Raw genomic sequence first — 12,323 nt, forward strand, 5'->3', positions numbered from 1 at the left:
AAGAAAAAGAAAATTGAGCCTGAGTCTCAGACTAGCATCCTAACCACTGGACCACCCTTCCAGTTTCTGTGGAGCTTTGCCCCCTACCTTTTTCACCCAGATCTGATACAGTCTCAGCACCCCTTGGTCTTCAGTGTTTCACAAGACTCAAATAATCCTTGGAACTCATTGCAGATCATTCAAAGCAATATGGGTATTTGAAAGACTCTAAGAGAGGAACCTCACTCTCAACTGAGCTAAGTGGGAATTCCACAAATCCCCCAAAAAATACTTTGGCTGTGTCATTTCTGTGACTGAAACAGCTCTCAGAAGCTTGTAAGTTCCACAGCATGCCACTAAAGTACACCATCTCCTAGGAATGCTTAACAATTGTGTATGCGTCATTCCCAAGCTACTCGGGATCATTTCTATACTTGGATAGTAACATCGTTCCAGAGCTCAACCAGGCTGGGGCCAGTGGTTTAAGTATAAGGAAACTTCCCTCCCCTGCCTTAAAACTATTTATTCCTTGGCTTCAAATGTTTCACCGTGCCTCAGCCTGGGGGCTGGATTTGTCGCTTCTCCCCCATACGATTCCATGGTTTGGACTACGATTTGCTAAATTCTTTATATTGCAACCCAGCATTTACATTAGGATGAAGCTTTAAGACCTATGTGTTGTGTCTCCATGCCCACTCTCCTCTAGAAGTGTTACAAATCACAAGTCACTGCATGGGGACACTCTCATAAGGGCTCTGTAACGCCTGGATTTGCTGGTGATGGCAGCGGAGGCACAACTCATCTCTGATGTAGCTCCATTGACTTTGGCAGAGTTGCTTTTTACACAGAGCATAACTAACCCATGGAACTCATTGCCACAAGATATCACTGAGACTACGAGTTTAGTAGAATTCTAAAAATAGATCAGGCACTCATATGGAGATGAACACCCACAGTTATAATGAATAGCATATACTTTTTGCTTCATGGCAACTACTAACTGAGGGGGGGATATTCCACAACATTTCAGGGTTTCTTGTACTTTTATCTGAAGCAGCTGGTGCTGACTATTGTTGGAGGCAGGATATAGGACTAGCTGGGTCAGTGGTCTGAGCTGATAAGGCAATTTCTACATACGTCAGGATGAATTCAGTCCATTGTTTACCCATGAATCAAGAGGTGTGAGGCTGACCTTCTCCATGCTGCTGTCACTTGGACTTGACCAAAAGGGATTTCCTCTCTGGACCAGAAGTGATACCACAGCATCTGTTATGCAGAATAATGCTGAATTATGCAAGAATAGTTCCAGGACTTTTAGAATATCTGTTCATTTTGAAACCGTGCTGCGATCACGTCATCAGATGTTCAGCTACCACCAGTAATGTCAGAGAAAGGAGCACATGGAAGATGTGCATTTGGCTGAAGGCGATGCTAGTGCAATTCATTCACAATCAGGTTTGGACAATCAGACATACGGTCTGGAAACAGCTGCACATTCCATTCACTAGATAAAGGTACCAGACAAAAAACTGAAATTCCAGTATTCCTGGATCAGTTACTTCTGCTGTTCGTACAAAGCCCAGAATAAAACTCCTACAGTTACCAGGTGAAGCCTTGGTTCCATTGTACAAAAATTACCCTTGCATGGAAAGCGTTTGCATCATCTTAATCCAGCAATAGCCCTGGCTGGGAGGATGAATGAGCGGAACAACCCACAGGGCGCCTTTGCACTCCCACACACTCCAGAGGGGGTGATGTGCCAGTTCCATATGGATCAGTGTGGAGTGAGCCCTTAGGGACCAGCCCTTGCCAGTCCTCACGTACGCATATCCAATGGCCCAGAATCCCCATCTAGGGGATAGGAGTGGGACAGTGCTCGCTGTTACAGTCCATAGACTGGAAACAAGGCTGTGGATGCCTGTGGGTTGGAAAGTTGAATTCCATCCTCCAGCCACCAATAAGTCGCCCGCTCAAAGTCAATTACTTCGGGGGGCAAAGGCAAATTCCATCCCAGAAGAGCAGGCCTGCTCAATCCTACCTCTTCGCTTGCTAGTTCAGGAGAGCATGCCCTTATGGATCTGTTCTAAGTTCCTCCTGGGGCAGAGCCACACAATTGTTTGCAGTAAATCTCAAGCACTGGGATCTGGCTCTTTGGCCTGCAGAGCCACGGAAGAGCAGGAAGGCAAAGAAGCAAACTGAAAGAGCATGGACTTTTGAAGTGGGCGTCCTTCCTTCCTGCGTTTGTGTGCCTGGCTGGTGCCCCACTGGAGGCAATGTATTTTGCCAGACATGTGGGAATGCTGCATTGTTTCCAGCCTGGCATTTCAATGGAGCTCCTAATTGTTAAAGGAGTACACAATGCAGTAAAAGTGTGTTGTCAAATTTTCACTTAATCTGGACACAGTAATTATAATAATTAGTATTTTACATATATATAGCCCATATCATCTGAAGATCTTGATGTGCTTCCCAAACATTAAATAAGTAAGTCTCCCAACCCCCATTGTGAGAAAAGCAAGTATTACTAATAGCTCCATTTTATTGATGACGAAACTGAGGCACAAAGAATCAAAGTGACTTGCCTAAGGTCACACATGAATCAGCGACAGAGCCAGTGATGGACCTCATGATTCTTAGCCTCATGCTCCAATCACTGGAAAATTCAGTGGAAAGTCAAAAAAAAAAAAAAAAAAAACCCGAAGAAGAGGCTCAGATCTGCACCAGGGTGGCAGCTGGGGAGGGATTATGCCTGTCATAGCAGTACAGTGGGCTAATGAATTAAACCAGTTAACGTTGCTGCACCAGTTAGTTCTTGTATCATTAAGCTAGTTCTTGCTTTCCATTCTGCTAATATTTGCTCCTGGGACAAAGGAAAAAACAGTTCATGATGTTCCAGTTGGTTTGAAAATTCAAACAGCTGCTTAAATAAATGAGTGCCTTGGCTGAATTTTGCAGGTCAGAAGATTTAATCCTCCAGCAGTTGTTAGGACCACAAAGGAAATGTAGTTGACTGGATGTTCAGGGACATAGGGATAACATACAGCTGCAGGCAATGGTGAGTAGACCTAAGAAACACAAGATAAACTAAACAAGTCAGCTAAAAGCACCATATCAAATTTCCCCTCTGGTCTCAAAGCATCTAATAGGGAAGTTGCACTGCTTGGAATGCCAGTTTAGCTGGAAACTGAAATTTGTTTACATTCTTGAGATAGCCAGTGAATCCTGCAAGCCTGCTGGGTTCAAGCTATCAGAAGTGGAGTCATTTCACTTTTCCAAGGCATGTGCAAATCGGTTAAACAAAGAAGAAATGAAATGAGAGAGAGAAACCACTTTGGGAAGCATGACCTCTTCCTAGGCCTTGTCTGAATTGGGATTTTAGCCAGTGGGGTTGCTGCAGTGGTGCAAGCCTCTGACATAGACATCATGGTTCACACCAGTGGTTAAATCCCAGTGTAGAAGAGTTTCCTGCCTTCATGTTCATGAAGCTTGGCTCCGGAAAGCCAGGTCAGTCCCTTGCAGCATGTGCTTTTCCTTGGCAGCTGTGGCACAGGTAGATTTGAAGAGGGGTCCACATAGTGAATTTACTAATTAAGATGTAGCCAATTTTTCTTATATTTATTTTTCCTTTCTCCTGTTTCTCAGAAACATTTGACCTGATATGTACGCAACAGAACATCTGAAGACATGGATAGTAGGAAGGTCAACTAAATAAGGTAAGATTTTACACTGTAATGGGTTATCTGGAAAGGCATCTGGGATGACTTGATTTTCAATCACAGGGTGACTTAAAATTACACAAACTGGAAAGATTTTTTTTTCCATTTTGTAAAAAGACACTTGACAGCTTGCTACACTGCGAATATCTGCTAGAAAATTGTTGAATGAGAGCTAAAAAGATTCTTTAAGAAACATCCATGCATTCTACTAGCTGGACTGAGTTGGCACCTCATATAGATCTCTTCTAACTTTCATAAATGGTTAATTAGATGGTGAGACCCCAGCAATGAGCTGAAGGTCCAGTAGTCTGGGAAGCTGACCTGGGAAGGGAGATAACACATAAACCTTGGGAACTCATTGTGAGTAACATGCAGAAAACCTTTATAGATTGGCATAACCAGGCAATTAAGCAGCACTGTTGCAAATTCCCTACTTGTTTGTATGTGACCCTGATGCCTGTGTACAAACCCCAATGCATATGTTGTCATCAAGGGTTTTGCCCCTGAAAATCTGAACCTTAAAGTTTGCAGGATCCCTCCTAGACTTCAGACAAGACAGATCGTTGGATGTGCAGAGATTGCACCTCTAAGGTTAACATCTCCTGTACTGTGGTACATGACTTCCCTACAGTATTTCCTATACTCAGAACGTATGGCATGGCAAAATACTGATACCAAACCATGGTGAAATGCTGGCTGCCAGGGCATACTAATGCAAACCGTTCTACTGTCTCTCAGTTGTTGATGTATTGTTGTATAGCATTTGGAGTATATTTTGAAAACAATGCTTGAGATACCATGTACATACACACAACCTGCCCTTTGTTACATGCTGCACTTACACAGTCATTACACTTCCCTCGCCTATACAAATCCATGTCATGCATTCTAACTCTGTGTTTAGATTAAATATAAAAATCCCTGGTGAGCCTCAAATCCCCACCCCTTTGCAAAGCCTGAGTAAATGCACACAGGGGTTCTGAAAAGATCCAGTGGACAGAGTCCTCTGGCTCTGTAGCATTGCTTTCCCACTGGGAACAATAGGTGTTAGCTAATAGATCCATGCAATCAGAGATCCACAGACAGCTCTTCTCAGATATCACCTCCCTCTCCATGGGCCAGCCATGTAGGCATCCGCTGTGCTGTTTCTTGGTACATATTGGCTGTAATGTGGAGCTCTCTGCCATCACAACTGCAGTGTGTGCAGCTTTGGTGATAAAGGACCATAATAATCCCAAAGGATTCTCTGGTGCATCCAACCTCATTTTTACTGCAAATCCTCTCGGTGGTTCACCGTGCACCTACTGTGCCCAGCACTCTGCCCCACAGGTGTTTGAGACAGTGAATGTGCAGCCATCCCAGCCTAGGTTAGCTGGGGGCTGGAATTTGAATGGATCCATACAATATGCCTCTTCCATGTGCTTAGGTGCTTTCTCTGTTTTGCTGATTAAATCAGTAAAGTCCACCTGCAGGAAGACTGCTGTCCCCCGACTCTGCAGCATGTGCATGTATATCTGTCTTTAATTCAGCAGCTTCCACAGAGCAGGATTTAACCTAGCTGTAGGGAGGAGTTGCTGTGGCTTCATGCATGACTGTGAAGGAATTCTCCACCTTTCTTTTCCAAAGCACATGGAGAAAGGGTTGTTTGAACCCAGTCAAGCCACTACACTTTGGCTGGGAAGTTTGAATGAGTTTCAGTGAGGTAACATAGCAGATGAAGATGACCACGGATTACAAAAACATTTGGACTGGTCTTGTGAGTCACCCAGTCATCCCCCTTCACACAGTAGAACTGATTCTATTATGCCTACATTGTCCCTAATACAAGGGTGTCTAATCTAATTTTGCCTAAAAGCCGCTGCTGACAACTTCCTAACTTCCCCTGCTAGCGTAATTCCAGTGTCTCATTTTTCCTTGTAGACCCATACGCAGGGATTTCCCATCACCTTTCAAGGCAAACATTGCCACTGCCCCATTATGGATCATGAAAGATGTTTTCATGTAATGGGAGGGAAGAATATATAAGATGGTACCTTGGGAGCAGACTGGAGCCCAGTGCTCTTGATCAGCCAGGCTCTTCCCATAGTAACATTCTTTAGGGCCAGCTGTTTTAATTTTGTGCTCCTACACAGGGCCCAGGCATAATTTTTTCAGGCCCACTACAAACTTGTAACACAGGCCCCCCCCTCACACACATTGTAGCCTGGGCCAGGCCCTGGTAAAGTGTACCCTTCTCCCCCCCATGTGGGGACTCTGCTCCTACTGAAAGCTGCTGGGGCCCTGACCCATGAGTAAGTTTGCTGCCTACTCCTCATGCTCTTCACCTCATTCCTCTTAAAAAGAAATATTTCTTTGGAAAGCTGAATGTGACTTCTATAGGCTAGAGAAGGCTTGAAAAGGATACAGGTGCCTTGGACTGTGTGAATGCTGCACTCATATAGTCTCCCTGAGCTCTTTTAGACTGAGAATTGTGGACCCTAGCCTACAACATGGGTGCCTCAGTCTGGGATCTCCTGTCCTAGGCATGTGACCAGCATTCTCACAAAACAAGAGCACTCTAGTTCCTCCCCTTCTCAGGATGTAAACACAGATCACATTGCATTCATTTCCTTCCCTTTCTGGAGTATAAACAAAGTGCTCCCCAAGCCTGAGAGGGCTCACTCACCCTACACTGAATCACTCATTTCTTCCCCCGCCCCCTTCATTCTGCTTCCTTTTATACATGGCAATGGCAGCTGGTCCTTGTTGAAAATCAGCCTCATCTATAACTGCTCCCCAGTCATTTAACCCTCTCCTGCCTGCATCTACAGTCCTGCCAGGGGACATGGAAGTGTGGCCTTGAATGGAATACCACAGGCTCCAGTTTGAAGCCAACAGGCCACTCAGAATTCAGCAGCTTGGGAAAATCTTGTTGCTATAATGCGCTGTGGAGCACTGGGTCATTGTCAGCCTTTGAGTGGAAGTACTTCAGCAATCAGTCGATGTTTTGTGCAGACTTCTTTTCCACTGTCTTTATTAATATGTTCCATACAAAACAACTTCAAAAACCAGGGAAAAACAAAAATAAAGAAAAACATATACCATCACAATGCTCACTGCTGCGCAGTGATATTCCCTCCCAGTGCTGTGTGAAGGGCACCCAGGCATAGTTAGGGGTTAATGGCCATGTAACAGCTCACCCAAGAAATATAAGGCTCTTATGTTTTACCTGTTTGGTGTGTGGCAGGTATGGAGCCCTGGATTCTTCCCTGCCTGGTACAAAACCTGTCACAGGATGAAGAGGGGAGGCAATGTGCCTACCTAGCCTGAGGGCTGGTCCATGGTGCAGGTCAGAGCGGACCTGAAGGGTGCTTTACATGGCGACTGCTTCAGAATAGCCGGGGATAAGCACGCTGTCCCATCCCAGACTTAGTCTCGTCATTGATGTGCTTCCTGTGTGAGTTGTTGGGTCCATACCTAGCAGAAAGGTGCCCTACCAGAGGGGTATCCCTACAGGGCCTAGCGGCTGCTTGGCTTGTATAACCGGACCAAAGGGCACTGATGGATTCCATCCAGCAAGGGTTTTTTTATTGTTATCACTAATGTATCATTTGGGTGCTGGATCAGCCCACTTCTATGGGTTCATCTCTTGTCCTCTGTCTGCACTGACTCCTGCTTTGCAAGTGGAGCCCTGCTCTTCGGTAACGTGCTTCTTCCCTGGAGGATGTAGAAAAGAAAGACTCCTGATTTATTAGCGCTGAGAAACTATGGGATGCGAAAAACAAATTCAACATGCGAACAAAGCAAAAATGCAAATGCTGTCATGGCAACTGGCTATGGTGTCGTGAAGGGACCAATTATTTCCATTAATCACCATGCTGAGAAGCAGCAGCAAGCGGTTTAAAGTGCAACTCTGAAAAATCAGGCTAGAGCTCAGCAAAAACTTCATAAAAGTTTGGTTCCCGAGAGAGACTGTAGACTCACTGTCATGGGTGATTTTTTCAGGACAGACATTAGACACCTGTTCCTAAGGTAGAATGAAATCAACCTTGCCCTGATGCAGGTAGACAGGCTAGAGCAGTGTCTCTTCCATCCCCAAGCAAGGGCCAGATCCACAGCGGGTGTCAAGCGGCATAGCTCCATTGAGCAGAGCTGTGGTGACTCAGGCCTCCCAGTTGAAAGGGAAGCTTAGCTAGGCTGAAACTACACAGTGATGATAGGCAGTATCAATGCCTGGGCAGACAGACAGACGATACTGAGGACGGAGAGAAAATGAGATACTGAGGACGGAGTGGAACTTGTGTTCAGTTGGCTCCCTCCTTACCTCTCCATTAGTTCAGACAGGAAAGATGACAGTAACTTGGAGGGGCATTACACACTTAGCAGTTCCTTTCTTAATGGCATTACAGTGTACAACTGTCATCATGGCCCCCTGTGTTTATTATGTCTCTGATTCCAGGTCCAGAAATGCTCCTTTTACAAGAAAAGAGAGTTTTCTCTCTAGCTGCCCATGTCCCAAATCAGCCTGTGCTCTGAGAGTCAAGCTAGGTTCTTTCTGGCTCAGGCACCCTCATCACCAGAAATCGAGATTCAATGTCTTCCGTGGCATTGTACCGGGCAGAACATGGACCTGGGTAGCCAAGGTTGTTGTTGTTTTGTGACTCAGAATAGACTTCAGCTCCCCCTCCCATTGCTGGGGTTTTAATCCCTGGAGTCAGCAGCTCTGACTCTGGATACCCAGGGGGAGCAGCTTATGGAGTAAGAAGTTGTCACTTTACCTGTATTGCCAACCCCAAGTGTTCAAACTAACGATCCAGGCCTCCAAGACTCATGAGCTTTTAAAAAATAAATACAACTGGAGTTATTTTCATTTGCCTTCTGGTTTCTGAGCCTTTAGGGTGCACGTGGGTCAGGTTTTCAGACTTTTCCCTGCTATCACAGGGGCTAGAAACTCGCTTTTTATTTTTCAATGAAAGCTGCAGTTCTCACTAAGCCCCTGTCCTCAGAGCTGGGGCTGTAAGAAAAACACCCACAATTACCAGTCCCATGTCATGCTGGGGAGCCACAAGCACACAATCTGGCTGAAAGCTCACTCAGGTATGTCTACACCTGTTCCAGGCACACCTTCCATTGCAGTGTGGACCCACCCACTGTCTCACAGCCCACTCTCCCTTCATTGGTACCCAAAGGCTGTGTGATGCTAGCTTGTGCCCCTTGACGCTGCGGACTAGGGAGAACAGCAAGTAACTTATGCTAGCCCCTTGTCATCACTCGATTACTCAGACATGCTTTCTATTTTCTGTTGCATGCTACTATTTGTTATTACCATTACATGGGATTAGCTGCCACCTTTTATCATCTCCATGAACGGACACACTTGTGCTGCCACTAACAGGTGGCCCAGGATCAGAGCTGCTGCTGGGGCTGAGGGGTTAATGCTGGCTAATGATATTAAGGCTGTTACCACTGAGAAAGCAGAACAATACACTCCTGATAGCCTCTGCAATGCCCTTTTTCATGCGCTGTAAAGAGGCACATCCAGAAAAGCCGTTGTTCTACTCAACTGTCCAGGGCCATGGCTGATACTTTGCCATCTGGCCTGAATAAGTTATGGCTGTTGGGCCCTGCGCCGGCACAATACCAGAGGAGCGTGTAATGTGTTAAGAGCATCTGGAGGGCAGGGGGTGCGGTGGGTCAGGAACGAGGTCTGTTGGCAGACGTGAGGAGCCTCTGGGACTGGAACAGAAGACGGTGCTGCAAGCAGGAATTGAGCTGCATCAACAGAGCTGTCTCAGGGGTTTAGGACTTGAGCGGAAGGGGATGCAGAAGGCTAAGATTGAGGTGCATTGGGAAAGCTATGTGGGTGCCCCAGAACTGGGATAACAGGAGATGCAACAGATCAAGGAGCGGAGTAACAAGGGATACTACAGGGTCAGAGCTGAGGTGCATTGGCAAAGCTATGTGGGGCCTCAGACCCGGAGCAGCAGGGCATGCACAAGAGCAGTAGGTGGACTGTGGTGCCTGGGCAGCGCAGTGCCTGGGCCCAGGGACTGCAAGAGAGCACATGAGGACTGAGATGTTTTGCCGTGCAGGGGAGGTTCACCTGGCCCCTCCTCACAAGGGGTTTAACTTAGGCCACTTCAGAGAGTTCTTTAACTCCATGAGCACGAAATGCATTTATATTTTAAAACAAATACAATGGCAAAGCATTGCGCTGTTGAGGAGCACAGAGGGTTAGACCCTGATGTTTCCTTCATGCGTTACTCCTTTACGCCCTGTCTTTTTTGGCAAATCTTGAAGAACCCTGAAAATTCTCCTCTTGCAAGAACATTGAGGGCAGTTGCTACGTTTGACTTGGTGTGACTGAGCTTACTGAATTTAGCATGAGAGCCAGAGGGTGCAGTGTTATTTACAGTGATAGCTGCAGTGACTTCTTTCCCAAAACACCTGTGAACTATTTACCAGTGTGACAGCTCATTTGTCTGGACTGCTATGTGAGTGAGTGGGAGATCCTGGAAAGCTGGTGGAGGGGGTCCTGGCATGTCTTTTCCATTAGGTTCTAGTCTGTAAACGAGCTCCAAAGTTAATGCGAGTTACGTGCATGGAGTGACCCAAGCCAAGAGACCCTCCCTCTGATTGCTTTTTTCCTATGCCAGCTGAGGAACTTAGAGCATTCAAGATGCTGCGTTCCCCTCTCCCACAGCATTAAGTGGTAACAAGAGCCGGGAACACAGCACTTTGCAGGAGCCAAGCGCACTAGCATGGCACATTAATACAGTGAGGTCTTTGGTGAGGGACCATCTTTTTGCTCTGTGTTTGTCCAGCGCTTAGTGCCATGGGGGTCCTGGTCCCTGACTGGGGCTCCTACGTGCTATCGCAATACAAATAATAAGCATTAATAATGACACATTTGATAGTGTTGTCTTAGGGCTGGGGAGGCATTTTCTTGCCACGCCCTTGCTTTCAGGGGCTTAAACCACACTAAAAAAACCCTTGGCTCTTTGGGTTGAAATTTCTCATGCTTTTTTACAGGCAAAGTGTTATTGGAATGATTGCTAAAATTCCATCCCGTTGCTGCCGCAGTCCTGGTGAAAACCCCTTACTGTTAGTTGTGCCTGGTGGGTGAAGACTTGTTCCCCCTCTGCCTGAGGCTGTGCAGCCTGAATTTTCCCAGCAGACCCGAAGGAAGCACAGAAATCCTGTCGGTCCCCTTTCTGTGCTCTAGCAGGCCCCCTCAGAAGTAAACCATCTCACTCTTTAAATATTTTAATAGTTCAGCAGGGATGTTGTGTGTGTTTTGCTGTTGTTATGGATCTTGCCCCAATAGGGGAGTTCTAATAATAGATACTGTACTGTGGAATGAAAGGGCAAGGGGCTGATTCTTAGAAGAAAGCAGTTTGTCCACACAAGACATTGAACAAATTCACTCATGTCAAGGCAGGTTATTAAAGGGGAAATGAAGCAGGATGTAATGCCTGTTGAGAGCAGCTGATCACAGGCCCCTTTCCCCCACAGTGCTATTCTTTTAAGATATATGTATCTTCTGTTCAGCCAGATTGGCATCCCGCTTCCTTTGGAATCAAAGCTTCACGATGCCCTAAAATTTCAGGCCAGAAGGGACCATTAGATCATCTTGTCTGATCTCCTGTATAACACAGGCCATAGAATCTCATCCAATTATTGAGCCCAGTAACATGAATGTTTCTTGTCCCTTCTGTCTGGCTGTCCCTGTGTCATTCGTCCTGATCAAACTTGGCCCTGATGAAAAGTTGGCCCAGACTCAGCCTTCTGGCTTGCATGTTCCTATCTGTCCAGCCTGGGAAACACCATGTCTCCTCGTGAAGCTCTGACTTCTTCTCTCCTCCTTTCTGACAGAGAAAGGCATAAGCAGTCAGCCCAGTCAGCATCCTATCCTCTTGCAAAAAGGAACTGTGATGTAACTGGCTCTGAGGACAACAGTGGTGGAACTAGTCCCCACCCCCATCACCCAACACAGCTAAAGTTGCAGTGCAGATGGACCCTTCATTAACGGGATTGAGGAGAAATGCACTGGGCTCCCTGGGTGAAAGATGCTGTTTGCCAGAAGCTGGGAATGGACGACAGGGGATGGGTCACTTGCTGATTGCCTGTTCTGTTTATTCCCCCTGAAGCCCCTGGCATTGGCCACTGTCAGAAGACAGATACTGGGCTAGATGGACCATTGGTCTGACCTAGTATGGCCGTTCTTATGTTCTAAAGCCTCCCATCCAGCTGAAGTGCCATCAGTCCCTGGGGACCATGCTCCTGAGCGTGAGGAAGGCAGCCAAGCATTAAAGGGGGAACCAAAGAGGTGCTGCTACATGACACTGAGCTTCCCACTCTCACATCACACCGTGATCACCTCTGCCAGCCATACAGCATCTTGCCACCCCGGAGCTTGCTGGCTCTTTCCCCAGAACCCCCTACCAATCATTCCCCCAGACAGCAGCAGCATGCGTGGCTATTCAGAATGGCCTTTCCTCTTGGCTTTTTCTAGCTGTCCCAAGGACATTGAACTCAGAAGATACTAGGCCCCAGAAACTGGGCAAAAGTGTGTAGTGGGAGGGGACAGGAGATTCCCTTCTCAAGAGAAGTCCGATAACCAAGACCCAGCATGGTCTGCATTGGCCA

The 12,323-nt window shown here is 46.6% G+C and overlaps 1 protein-coding gene across 3 annotated transcripts in view; it reads left to right on the forward strand.

Annotated features, from left to right (window-relative positions):
* The window catches only part of PKIG (cAMP-dependent protein kinase inhibitor gamma), a 28,400-nt gene that overhangs the window by 2,855 nt on the left and 13,222 nt on the right, over positions 1 to 12,323 (forward strand). For all 3 annotated transcript variants that reach the window (XM_067554354.1, XM_067554353.1, XM_067554355.1), the window contains exon 2: positions 3,622 to 3,692. The gene's annotated coding sequence lies outside the window, so the exon portion shown is untranslated. The remainder of the gene's footprint in view (positions 1 to 3,621; positions 3,693 to 12,323) is intronic.

The sequence above is a fragment of the Emydura macquarii genome, unplaced genomic scaffold (assembly GCF_026122565.2).
Source record: "Emydura macquarii macquarii isolate MOO-44397 ecotype Brisbane River unplaced genomic scaffold, CSIRO-AGI_Emac_v2 contig_1483, whole genome shotgun sequence".
Taxonomy (NCBI): domain Eukaryota; kingdom Metazoa; phylum Chordata; order Testudines; family Chelidae; genus Emydura; species Emydura macquarii.